The following is a 12,208-nucleotide window of genomic DNA, read 5'->3' as shown; positions in this document are numbered from 1 at the left end:
TAAGACAAGCCCTCAAATTAAGGCAACCCCTCAAACGAAGGCAGACTCACAAACTAAGACAACCTCTGAAACTAAGGCATCCCCTCAATCTAAGGCAGCAGCTCAAACTAAGGCAACCCCTCAAACTAATGCCACCCCTCTAACTAAGGCAACCCCTCAAACTAAGGCAACCCCACAAACTCAGGCAGACTCTCAAACTAAGGCAACCCCTCAAACTAAGGCAGTCTCTCTAACAAAGTCAACCACTCAAACTAAGGCATCCCGTCAAGCTGAGGCAGCAGCTCAAACTAAGGCAACCCCTCAAGCTAAGGCAACCCCTCAAACTAAGGCAGACTCTCAAACTAAGGCAACCCCTCGAACTAAGGCAACCCCTCAAAATAAGGCTGCCCCTCAAACTAAGGCAGCCTCACAAACTAAGGCCACCCCTCAAACTAAGGCAGCAGCTCAAACTAAGGCAACCCCTCAAACTAAGGCAGACTCTCAAACTAAGGCAACCCCTCAAACTGAGGCATCCCCTCAAACTAAGGCAACCCCTCAAACTAAGGCAAACTCTCAAACTTAGGCAGACTCTCAAACTTATGCAACCCCTCAAACTCAGGCAGACTCTAAAACTAAGGCAGCAGCTCAAACTAAGGCAACCCCTCAAACTAAGGCAACCCCTCAAAATATGGCAGTCTCTAAAACTTTGGCAACCCCTCAAACTCAGGCAGACTGTCAAAGTAAGGCAGCAGCTCAAACTAAGGCAACCCCTCAAAGTAAGGCAATCCCTCAAACTAAGGCAGCAGCTCAAAGTCAGGCAACCCCTGAAACTGAGGCAGACTCTCAAACTAAGACAACCCCTCAAACTATGGCAACCCCTCAAAATCAGGCAGACTCTCAAACTAAGGTAACCCCTCAAACTAAAGCAACCCCTCAAACTAAGTTATCCCCTCAAACTAATGGAGATCCTCAAATTAAGGGAAACCCTCACACTAAGGCTGCATGTCAAACTAAGGCAGCCCCTCAAACTAAGGCAACCCCTCAAAAAAAGGCAGACTCTCAAACTAAGGCAACCGCTCAAACGAAGGCAGCCCCTCAAACTGAGGCAAACTCTCAAACAAAGGCAGCAGCTCAAACTAAGCCAACCCCTCAAACTAAGCCAACCCCTCAAACTAAGACAACCCCTCAAAATAAGGCAGACTCTCAAACATCGGCAACCCCTCAAACTCAGGCAGACTGTCAAAGTCAGGCAGCAGCTGAAACTAAGGCAACCCCTCAAAGTAGGGCAACCACTCAAACTAAGGCAGCAGCTCAAGCTAAAGCAACCCCTCAAACTGAGGCAGACGCTCAAACCAAGGCAACCCCTCAAACTAAGGCAGCAGCTCAAAGTCAGGCAACCCCTGAAAATAAGGCAGACTCTCAAACTGAGGCAACCCCTCAAACTAAGTCAAAACCTCAAACTAATGCAGACCCTCAAATTAAGGCAAACCCTCACACTAAGGCAGCATCTCAAACTAAGGCAACCCGTCAAACTAAGGCAGCAGCTCAAACTAAGTCAACCCCTCCAACTAAGAAAACCCCTCAAACTAAGGCAACACCTCAAACTAAGGCAGACCCTCAAACTAAGGCAACCCCTCAAACTATGGCAACCCCTCTAACTGAGTCAACCCCACAAACTGAGGTAACCTCTCAAACTAAGGCAGACTCTCAAACTAAGGCAACCCCTCAAACTAAGGGAACCCCTCAAAAAAAGGCAGACTCTCAAAAGAAGGCAACCGCTCAAACGAAGGTAACCCCTCAAACTGAGGCAGACTCTCAAACTAAGGCAGCAGCTCAAACTAAGGCAACCCCTCCAACTAAGGCAACCCCTCAAACTAAGGCAACCCCACAAACTAAGGCAACCCCTCAAACTAAGGCAGACACTCAAACTAAGGCCACCGCTCAAACTAAGGCAACCCCTCAAACTAAGGCAACACCTCAAACTAAGGCAGAAGCTCAAACTAAGGCAGCAGCTCAAACTAAGGCATTCCCTCAAATTAATGCAACCCATCAAACTGAGGCAACCCCTCAAACTAAGGCAGCAGCTCAAACTAAGGCAAGCCATCAAACTAATGCAGACCCTCAAATTAAGGCAACCCCTCAAACTAAAGCAACCCCTCAAAAAAAGGCAGACTCTCAAACTAAGGCAACCGCTCAAACGAAGGCAGCCCCTCAAACTGAGGCAAACTCTCGAACTAAGGGAGCAGGTCAAGCTAATCCAACCCCTCAAACTAAGGCAACCCCTCAAACTAAGGCAACCCCTCATACTAAGGCTACCCCTCAAACTAAGTGAACCACTGAAACTAAGACAACCCCTCAAACTAAGGCAACACCTCAAACTAAGGCAACCCCTCCAACTAAGGCAGACTCTCAAATTCAGGCAACCCCTCAAACTAAGGCAACCCCTCAAATTAAGGCTACCCCTCAAACTATGGCAGACTCACAAATTAAGACAACCCCTCAAACTAATTCATCCCCTCAAACTAATGGAGATCCTCAAATTAAGGGAAACCCTCACACTAAGGCAGCAACTCAAACTAAGGCAGCCCCTCAAACTAAGGCAACCCCTCAAAAAAGGGCAGACTCTCAAACTAAGGCAACCGCTCAAACGAAGGCAGCCCCTCAAACTGAGGCAAACTCTCAAACAAAGGCAGCAGCTCAAACTAAGCCAACCCCTCAAACTAAGCCAACCCCTCAAACTAAGCCAACCCCTCAAACTAAGACAACCCCTCATACTAAGGCAACCCCTCAAACTAAGTGAACCACTGAAACTAAGACAACCCCGCAAACTAAGGCAACACCTCTAACTAAGGCAACCCCTCAAAATAAGGCTACCCCTCAAACTAAGGCAGACTCACAAATTAAGACAACCCCTCAAACTAAGGCATCCCAAAAGCCAAGGCAGCAGCTCAAACTAAGGCAACCCCTCAAACTAAAGCAACCCCTCAAACTAAGGCAGCAGCTCAAACTAAGTCATAACCTCAAACTAATGCAGACCCTCAAATTAAGGGAAACCCTCACACTAAGGCAGCATCTCAAACTAAGGCAACCCGTCAAACTAAGGCAGCAGCTCAAACTAAGTCAACCCCTCCAACTAAGGAAACCCCTCAAACTAAGGCAACACCTCAAACTAAGGCAGACCCTCATACTAAGGCAACCCCTCATACTAAGTGAACAACTGAAACTAAGACAACCCCTCAAACTAAGGCAACCCCTCAAGCTAACGCAACCCCTCAAACTAAGGCAGACTCACAAATTAAGACAACCCCTCAAACTAAGGCATCCCTCAAGCTAAGGCAGCAGCTCAAACTAAGGCAACCCCTCAAACTAAAGCAACCCCTCAAACTAAGGCAGCCTCACAAACTAAGGCAACCGCTCAAACTAAGGCATCCCCTCAAACTAAGGCAACCCCTCAAACTAAGGCAGACTCTCAAACATAGGCAACCCCACAAACTCAGGCAGACTGTCAAAGTCAGGCAGCAGCTGAAACTAAGGCAACCCCACAAAGTAGGGCAACCACTCAAACTAAGGCAGCAGCTCAAGCTAAAGCAACCCCTCAAACTGAGGCAAATGCTCAAACCAAGGCAACCCCTCAAACTAAGGCAGCAGCTCAAAGTCAGGCAACCCCTGAAAATAAGGCAGACTCTCAAACTAAGGCAACACCTCAAACTAAGTCAAAACCTCAAACTAATGCAGACCCTCAAATTAAGGCAAACCCTCACACTAAGGCAGCATCTCAAACTAAGGCAACCCGTCAAACTAAGGCAGCAGCTCAAACTAAGTCAACCCCTCCAACTAAGGAAACCCCTCAAACTAAGGCAACACCTCAAACTAAGGCAGACCCTCAAACTAAGGCAACCCCTCAAACTATGGCAACCCCTCTAACTGAGTCAACCCCACAAACTGAGGTAACCCCTCAAACTAAGGCAGACTCTCAAACTAAGGCAACCCCTCAAACTAAGGGAACCCCTCAAAAAAAGGCAGACTCTCAAAAGAAGGCAACCGCTCAAACGAAGGTAACCCCTGAAACTGAGGCAGACTCTCAAACTAAGGCAGCAGCTCAAACTAAGGCAACCCCTCCAACTAAGGCAACCCCTCAAACTAAGGCAACCCCACAAACTAACGCAACCCCTCAAACTAAGGCAGACTCTCAAACTAAGGCCACCGCTTAAACTAAGGCAACCCCTCAAACTAAGGCAACACCTCAAACTAAGGCAGCAGCTCAAACTAAGGCAAGCCATCAAACTAATGCAGACCCTCAAATTAAGGCAACCCCTCAAACTAAAGCAACCGCTCAAAGGAAGGCAGCCCCTCAAACTGAGGCTAACTCTCAAACTAAGGGAGCAGGTCAAGCTAATCCAACCCCTAAAACTAAGGCAACCCCTCAAACTAAGGCAACCCCACAAACTAAGGCAACCCCTCAAACTAATGCAACCCCTCAAAGTAAGGCAGCAGCTCAAACTAAGACAACCCCTCATACTAAGGCAACACCTCAAACTAAGGCAACCCCTCCAACTAAGGCAGACTCTCAAACGAAGGCAACCCCTCCAACTAAGGCAGACTCACAAATTAAGACAACCCCTCAAACTAAGGCATCCCTCAAGCTAAGGCAGCAGCTCAAACTAAGGCAACCCCTCAAACTAAGGCAGCCTCACAAACTAAGGCAACCGCTCAAACTAAGGCAGACTCTCAAACTGAGGCAACCCCTCAAACTAAGGCAGCCTCTCAAACTAAGGCAACCCCTCAAACTAAGGCATCCCCTCAAACTAAGGCAACCCCTCAAACTAAGGCAGACTCAAACTTAGGCAGACTCTCAAACTTAGTCAACCCCTCAAACTCAGGCAGACTCTAAAACTAAGGCAGCAGCTGAAACTAAGGCAACCCCACAAAGTAGGGCAACCACTCAAACTAAGGCAGCAGCTCAAGCTAAAGCATCCCCTCAAACTGAGGCAAACGCTCAAACCAAGGCAACCCCACAAACTAAGGCAACCCCTCAAAATAAGGCAGACTCTCAAACTAAGGTAACCCCTCAAACTATGGCAACCCCTCAAACTAAGTAATACCCTCAAACTAATGCAGACCCTCAAATTAAGGCAAACCCTCACACTAAGGCAGCATCTCAAACTAAGGCAACCCGTCAAACTAAGGCAGCAGCTCAAACGAAGTCAACCCCTCAAACTAAGGCAACCTCTCAAACTGAGGCAGACTCTCAAACAAAGGCAGCAACTCAAACTAAGGCAACCCCTGAAACTAAGGCAGACTCTCAAACTGAGGCAACCCGTCAAACTAAGGCAACTTCTCAAACGAAGGCATCAGCTCAAACTAAGGCAACCCCTCAAACTAAGGCAACCCCTCAAAATAAGCAGACTCTCAAACTAAGGCAACCGCTCAAACGAAGGGAACCACTCAAACTAAGACATCCCCTCAAACTAAGGCAACCCCTCAAACTAAGGTAGACTCTCAAACGAAGGCAACCCCTCAAACTAAGGCAACCTCTCAAACCAAGGCAGCAGCTCCAACTAAGGGAACCACTCAAACTAAGACATCCCCTCAAACTAAGGCAACACCTCAAACTAAGGAAACCCCTCAAGCTAAGGCAACCCCTCAAACTAAGGCAGACTCTCAAACTAAGGCAACCCCTCAAACTGAGGCATCCCCGCAATCTAAGGCAACTTCTCAAACGAAGGCAGCAGCTCAAACTAAGGCAACCCCTCAAACTGAGTCAACCCCTCAAACTGAGGCAACCCCTCAAACTAAGGCAGACTCTCAAACTAAGGCAGACCCCCAAACTGAGGCAACCCGTCAAACTAAGGCAACCACTCAAACTAAGGCAACCCCTCAAACTGAGGCAACCCCTCAAACTAAGGCAGACTCTCAAATGAAGGCAACCCCTCAAACTAAGGCAACCTCTCAAACTAAGGTAGACTCACAAACAAAGGCAGCATCTCAAACTAAGGCAACCCCTCAAACTAAGGCAGACTCTCAAACTGAGGCAACCGCTCAAACTAAGCCAACCCCTCAAACTAAGGCAAACCCTCAAACTAAGGCAACCCCACAAACTAAGGCAACCCCTCAAACTAATGCAAGCCCTCAAAGTACGGCAGCCGCTCAAACTAAGATAACCCCTCATACTAAGGCAACGCCTCAAACTAAGTGAACCGCTGAAACTAAGACAACCCCTCAAAGTAAGGCAACCCCTCAAAGTAAGGCAACCCCTCAAACTAAGGCAGCAGCTCAAACTAAGGCAAGCCCTCAAACGAAGGCAGACTCTCAAACAAAGTCAGCAACTCAAACTGAGGCAACCCCTCAAACGAAGGCAACCCCTCAAACTAAGGCAACCACTCAAACTAAGGCCACCCCTCAAACTAAGGCAGACTCTCAAACAAAGGCAGCAACTCAAACTGAGGCAACCCCTCAAACTAAGGCAACCCCTCAAACTAAGGCAGACCCTCAATCTAAGGCAACCCCTCAAACTGAGGCAACCCCTCAAACTAAGGCAGCAGCTCAAACTAAGGCAACCCCTCAGACTAAGGCAACCCCTCAAACTAAGGCAGACTCTCAAACTAAGGGAACCCCGCAAACTAAGGCAGACCGTCAAACTAAGGCAACCCTTCAAACTAAGGCAACCACGCAAACTAAGGCAACCCCTCAAACTAATGCAACCCCTCAAACTCAGGCAACCCCTCAAACTAAGGCAACACCTCAAACTAAGGAAACCCCTCAAACTAAGGCATCCCCTCAAACTAATGCAGACCCTCAAACTAAGGGAACCCCGCAAACTAAGGCAGACCGTCAAACTAATGCAACCCCTCAAACTAAGGCAACCACTCAAACTAAGGCAACCCCTCAGACTAAGGCAACCCCTCCAACTAAGGGAGACTCTCAAACTAAGGCAACCCCTCAAACTAAGGCAACCCCTCAAACTAACGCAGACTCTCAAAATGAGGCAGCAGCTCAAACTGAGGCAACCCCCCAAACAAAGGCAACCCCTCAAACGAAGGCAGCAGCTCAAACTGAGGCAACCCCTCAAACTAAGTCAATCCCTCAAACTGAGGCAACCCCACAAACTAAGGCAACCCCTCAAACTAATGCAACCCCTCAAAGTACGGCAGCCGCTCAAACTAAGATAACCCCTCATAATAAGGCAACGCCTCAAACTAAGTGAACCGCTGAAACTAAGACAACCCCTCAAATTAAGGCAACACCTCAAACTAAGGCAACCCCTCAAGCTAAGGCAACCCCTCAAACAAAGGCAGACTCTCAAACTAAGGCAACCCCTCAAACTAGGGCAACCCCTCATAATAAGGCTACCCCTCAAACTAAGGCAGACTCACAAATTAAGACAACCCCTCAAACTAAGGCATCCCTCAAGCTCAGGCAGCAGCTCAAACAAAGGCTACCCCTCAAACTAAAGCAACCCCTCAAACTAAGGCATCAGCTCAAACTAAGGCTACCCCTCAAACTAAGGCAGCCGCAAAAATTAAGGCAACCCCTCAAACTAAGGCAGACTCTCAAACTAAGGCAAGCCCTGAAAGTAAGGCGACCCCTCAAACTAAGGCAGCAGCTCAAACTAAGGCAACCCCTCAAACTAAGGCAGACTCTCAAACAAAGTCAGCAACTCAAACTGAGGCAACCCCTCTAACGAAGGCAACCCCTCAAACTAAGGCAACCACTCAAACTAAGGCCACCCCTCAAACTAAGGCAGACTCTCAAACAAAGGCAGCAACTCAAACTGAGGCAACCCCTCAAACTAAAGCAACCCCTCAAACTAAGGCAGACCCTCAATCTAAGGCAACCCCTCAAACTGAGGCAACCCCTCAAACTAAGGCAGCAGCTCAAACTGAGGCAACCCCTCAGACTAAGGCAACCCCTCAAACTAAGGCAGACTCTCAAACTAAGGCAACCCTTCAAACTAAGGCAACCACTCAAACTAAGGCAACCCCTCAGACTAAGGCAACCCCTCAAACTAAGGCAGACTCTCAAACTAAGGCAACCCCTCAAACTAAGGCAACCCCTCAAACGAACGCAGACTCTCAAAATGAGGCAGCAGCTCAAACTAAGGCAACCCCCCAAACAAAGGCAACCCCTCAAACGAAGGCAGCAGCTCAAACTGAGGCAACCCCTCAAACTAAGTCAATCCCTCAAACTAAGGCAGACTCTCAAACTAAGGCAACCCCTCAAACGAAGGCAACCCCTCAAACTAAGGCAACCCCTCAAACTAAGGAAACCCCTCAAACTAAGGCATCCCCTCAAACTAATGCAGACCCTCAAACTGAGGCAACCCCGCAAACTGAGGCAGACCGTCAAACTAAGGCATCCCCTCAATCTAAGGCAGCAGCTCAAACTAAGGCAACCCCTCAAACTAAAGCCACCCCTCAATCTAAGGCAACCCCTCAAACTAAGGCAAAACCTCAAACTAAGGCAATCCCTCAAACTCAGGCAGACTCTCAAACTAAGGCAACCCCTCAAACTAAGGCAACCCCTGAAACTAAGGCAACCAGTCAAACTAAGGCAACCCCTCAAACTAAGGCAGACTCTCAAACTAAGGCCACCCCTCAAACTAAGGCAAAACTTAAACTAAGGCAGACACTCAAGCTAAGGCAGCAGCTCAAACGAAGGCAGTCCCTCAAATTAAGGCAACCCCTCAAACTCTGGCAACCCCTCCAACTAAGGCAGCATCTCACACTAATTCAACCCCTCAAACTAATGCAACCCCTCAAACTAATGCAACCCCTCAAACTAAGGCAACCCCTCAAACTAAGGCAACACCTCAAACTAAGGAAACCCCTCAAACTAAGGCATCCCCTCAAACTAATGCAGACCCTCAAACTAAGGGAACCCCGCAAACTAAGGCAGACCGTCAAACTAATGCAACCCCTCAAACTAAGGCAACCACTCAAACTAAGGCAACCCCTCAGACTAAGGCAACCCCTCCAACTAAGGGAGACTCTCAAACTAAGGCAACCCCTCAAACTAAGGCAACCCCTCAAACTAACGCAGACTCTCAAAATGAGGCAGCAGCTCAAACTGAGGCAACCCCCCAAACAAAGGCAACCCCTCAAACGAAGGCAGCAGCTCAAACTGAGGCAACCCCTCAAACTAAGTCAATCCCTCAAACTAAGGCAGACTCTCAAACTAAGGCAACCCCTCAAACTAAGGCAACCCCTCAAACGAAGGCAACAGCTCAAACTGAGGCAGACTATCAAACTAAGGCAGCAGCTCAAACTAAGGGAACCACTCAAACTAAGACATCCCCTCAAACTAAGGCAACCCCTCAAACTAAGGCAACCCCTCAAACTAAGGAAACCCCTCAAACTAAGGCATGCCCTCAAACTAATGCAGACCCTCAAACTAAGGAAACCCCTCAAACTAAGTCAGACTCTCAAACTAAGGAAACTCCTCAAACTGAGCCAACAACTCAAACTAAGGGAGACCCTCAAACTTAGTCAACCCCTCAAACTAAGGCAACCACTCAAACTACGGCAACCCCTCAAACTAAGGCAACCCCCCAAACTAAGGCAACCCCTCAAACGAAGGCAGCAGCTCAGACTAAGGCAACCCCTCAAACTAAGGCAACCCCTCAAGCTGCGGCAGACTCTCAAACTAAGGCAACCCCTCAAACTTAGGCAACCCCTCAAACTAAGGGAGACTCTCAAAATAAGGCAAACCCTCAAACTAAGTCAACCCCTCAAACTAAGGCAACCCCTCAAAATAAGGCAACCCCTCAAACTAAGGCAGAAGCTCAAACTAAGGCAACGCCTCAACCTAAAGCCACCCCTCAATCTAAGGCAACCGCTCAAACTCAGGCAAGCCCTCAAACTAAGGCAACCCCTCAAACTAAGGCAGACTCTCAAACTAAGGCAACCCCTCAAACTAAGGCAACCCCTCAAACTGAGGCAACCCCTCAAACTAAGGCAGCAGCTCAAACTAAGGCAACACCTCAAACTAAGGAAACCCCTCAAACTAAGGCATCCCCTCAAACTGATGCAGACCCTCAAACTAAGGGAACCCCGCAAACTAAGGCAGACCGTCAAACTAATGCAACCCCTCAAACTAAGGCAACCACTCAAACTAAGGCAACCCCTCAAACTAAGGGAGACTCTCAAACTAAGGCAACCCCTCAAACTAAGGCAACCCCTCAAACTAACGCAGACTCTCAAAATGAGGCAGCAGCTCAAACTGAGGCAACCCCCCAAACAAAGGCAACCCCTCAAACGAAGGCAGCAGCTCAAACTGAGGCAACCCCTCAAACTAAGGCAACCCCTCCAACTAAGGGAGACTCTCAAACTAAGACAACCCCTCAAACTAAGGCAACCCCTCAAACTAACGCAGACTCTCAAAATGAGGCAGCAGCTCAAACTGAGGCAACCCCCCAAACAAAGGCAACCCCTCAAACGAAGGCAGCAGCTCAAACTGAGGCAACCCCTCAAACTAAGTCAATCCCTCAAACTGAGGCAACCCCACAAACTAAGGCAACCCCTCAAACTAATGCAACCCCTCAAAGTACGGCAGCCGCTCAAACTAAGATAACCCCTCATAATAAGGCAACGCCTCAAACTAAGTGAATCGCTGAAACTAAGACAACCCCTCAAACTAAGGCAACACCTCAAACTAAGGCAACCCCTCAAGCTAAGGCAACCCCTCAAACAAAGGCAGACTCTCAAACTAAGGCAACCCCTCAAACTAAGGCAACCCCTCATAATAAGGCTACCCCTCAAACTAAAGCAGACTCACAAATTAAGACAACCCCTCAAACTAAGGCATCCCTCAAGCTCAGGCAGCAGCTCAAACAAAGGCTACCCCTCAAACTAAAGCAACCCCTCAAACTAAGGCATCAGCTCAAACTAAGGCTACCCCTCAAACTAAGGCAGCCGCAAAAATTAAGGCAACCCCTCAAACTAAGGCAGACTCTCAAACTAAGGCAACCCCTGAAAGTAAGGCGACCCCTCAAACTAAGGCAGCAGCTCAAACTAAGGCAACCCCTCAAACTAAGGCAGACTCTCAAACAAAGTCAGCAACTCAAACTGAGGCAACCCCTCAAACGAAGGCAACCCCTCAAACTAAGGCAACCACTCAAACTAAGGCCACCCCTCAAACTAAGGCAGACTCTCAAACAAAGGCAGCAACTCAAACTGAGGCAACCCCTCAAACTAAGGCAACCCCTCAAACTAAGGCAGACCCTCAATCTAAGGCAACCCCTCAAACTGAGGCAACCCCTCAAACTAAGGCAGCAGCTCAAACTAAGGCAACCCCTCAGACTAAGGCAACCCCTCAAACTAAGGCAAACACTCAAACTAAGGGAACCCCTCAGACTAAGGCAACCCCTCAGACTAAGGCAACCCCTCAAACTAAGGCAGACTCTCAAACTAAGGCAACCCCTCAAAATAAGGCAACCCCTCAAACGAACGCAGACTCTCAAAATGAGGCAGCAGCTCAAACTAAGGCAACCCCCCAAACAAAGGCAACCCCTCAAACGAAGGCAGCAGCTCAAACTGAGGCAACCCCTCAAACTAAGTCAATCCCTCAAACTAAGGCAGACTCTCAAACTAAGGCAACCCCTCAAACGAAGGCAACCCCTCAAACTAAGGCAACCCCTCAAACTAAGGAAACCCCTCAAACTAAGGCATCCCCTCAAACTAATGCAGACCCTCAAACTGAGGCAACCCCGCAAACTGAGGCAGACCGTCAAACTAAGGCATCCCCTCAAACTAAGGCAGCAGCTCATACTAAGGCAACCCCTCAAACTAAAGCCACCCCTCAATCTAAGGCAACCCCTCAAACTAAGGCAAAACCTCAAACTAAGCCAATCCCTCAAACTCAGGCAGACTCTCAAACTAAGGCAACCCCTCAAACTAAGGCAACCCCTGAAACTAAGGCAACCAGTCAAACTAAGGCAACCCCTCAAACTAAGGCAGACTCTCAAACTAAGGCCACCCCTCAAACTAAGGCAAAACTTAAACTAAGGCAGACACTCAAGCTAAGGCAGCAGCTCAAACGAAGGCAGTCCCTCAAATTAAGGCAACCCCTCAAACTCTGGCAACCCCTCCAACTAAGGCAGCATCTCACACTAATTCAACCCCTCAAACTAGTGCAACCCCTCAAACTCAGGCAACCCCTCAAACTAAGGCAACACCTCAAACTAAGGAAACCCATCAAACTAAGGCATCCCCTCAAACTAATGCAGACCCTC

Source organism: Heterodontus francisci, unplaced genomic scaffold, assembly GCF_036365525.1.
Source record: "Heterodontus francisci isolate sHetFra1 unplaced genomic scaffold, sHetFra1.hap1 HAP1_SCAFFOLD_420, whole genome shotgun sequence".
NCBI classification, from domain to species: domain Eukaryota; kingdom Metazoa; phylum Chordata; class Chondrichthyes; order Heterodontiformes; family Heterodontidae; genus Heterodontus; species Heterodontus francisci.
The sequence above is the reverse complement of the archived record's forward strand: the minus strand, read 5'-3'. Positions refer to the sequence as shown.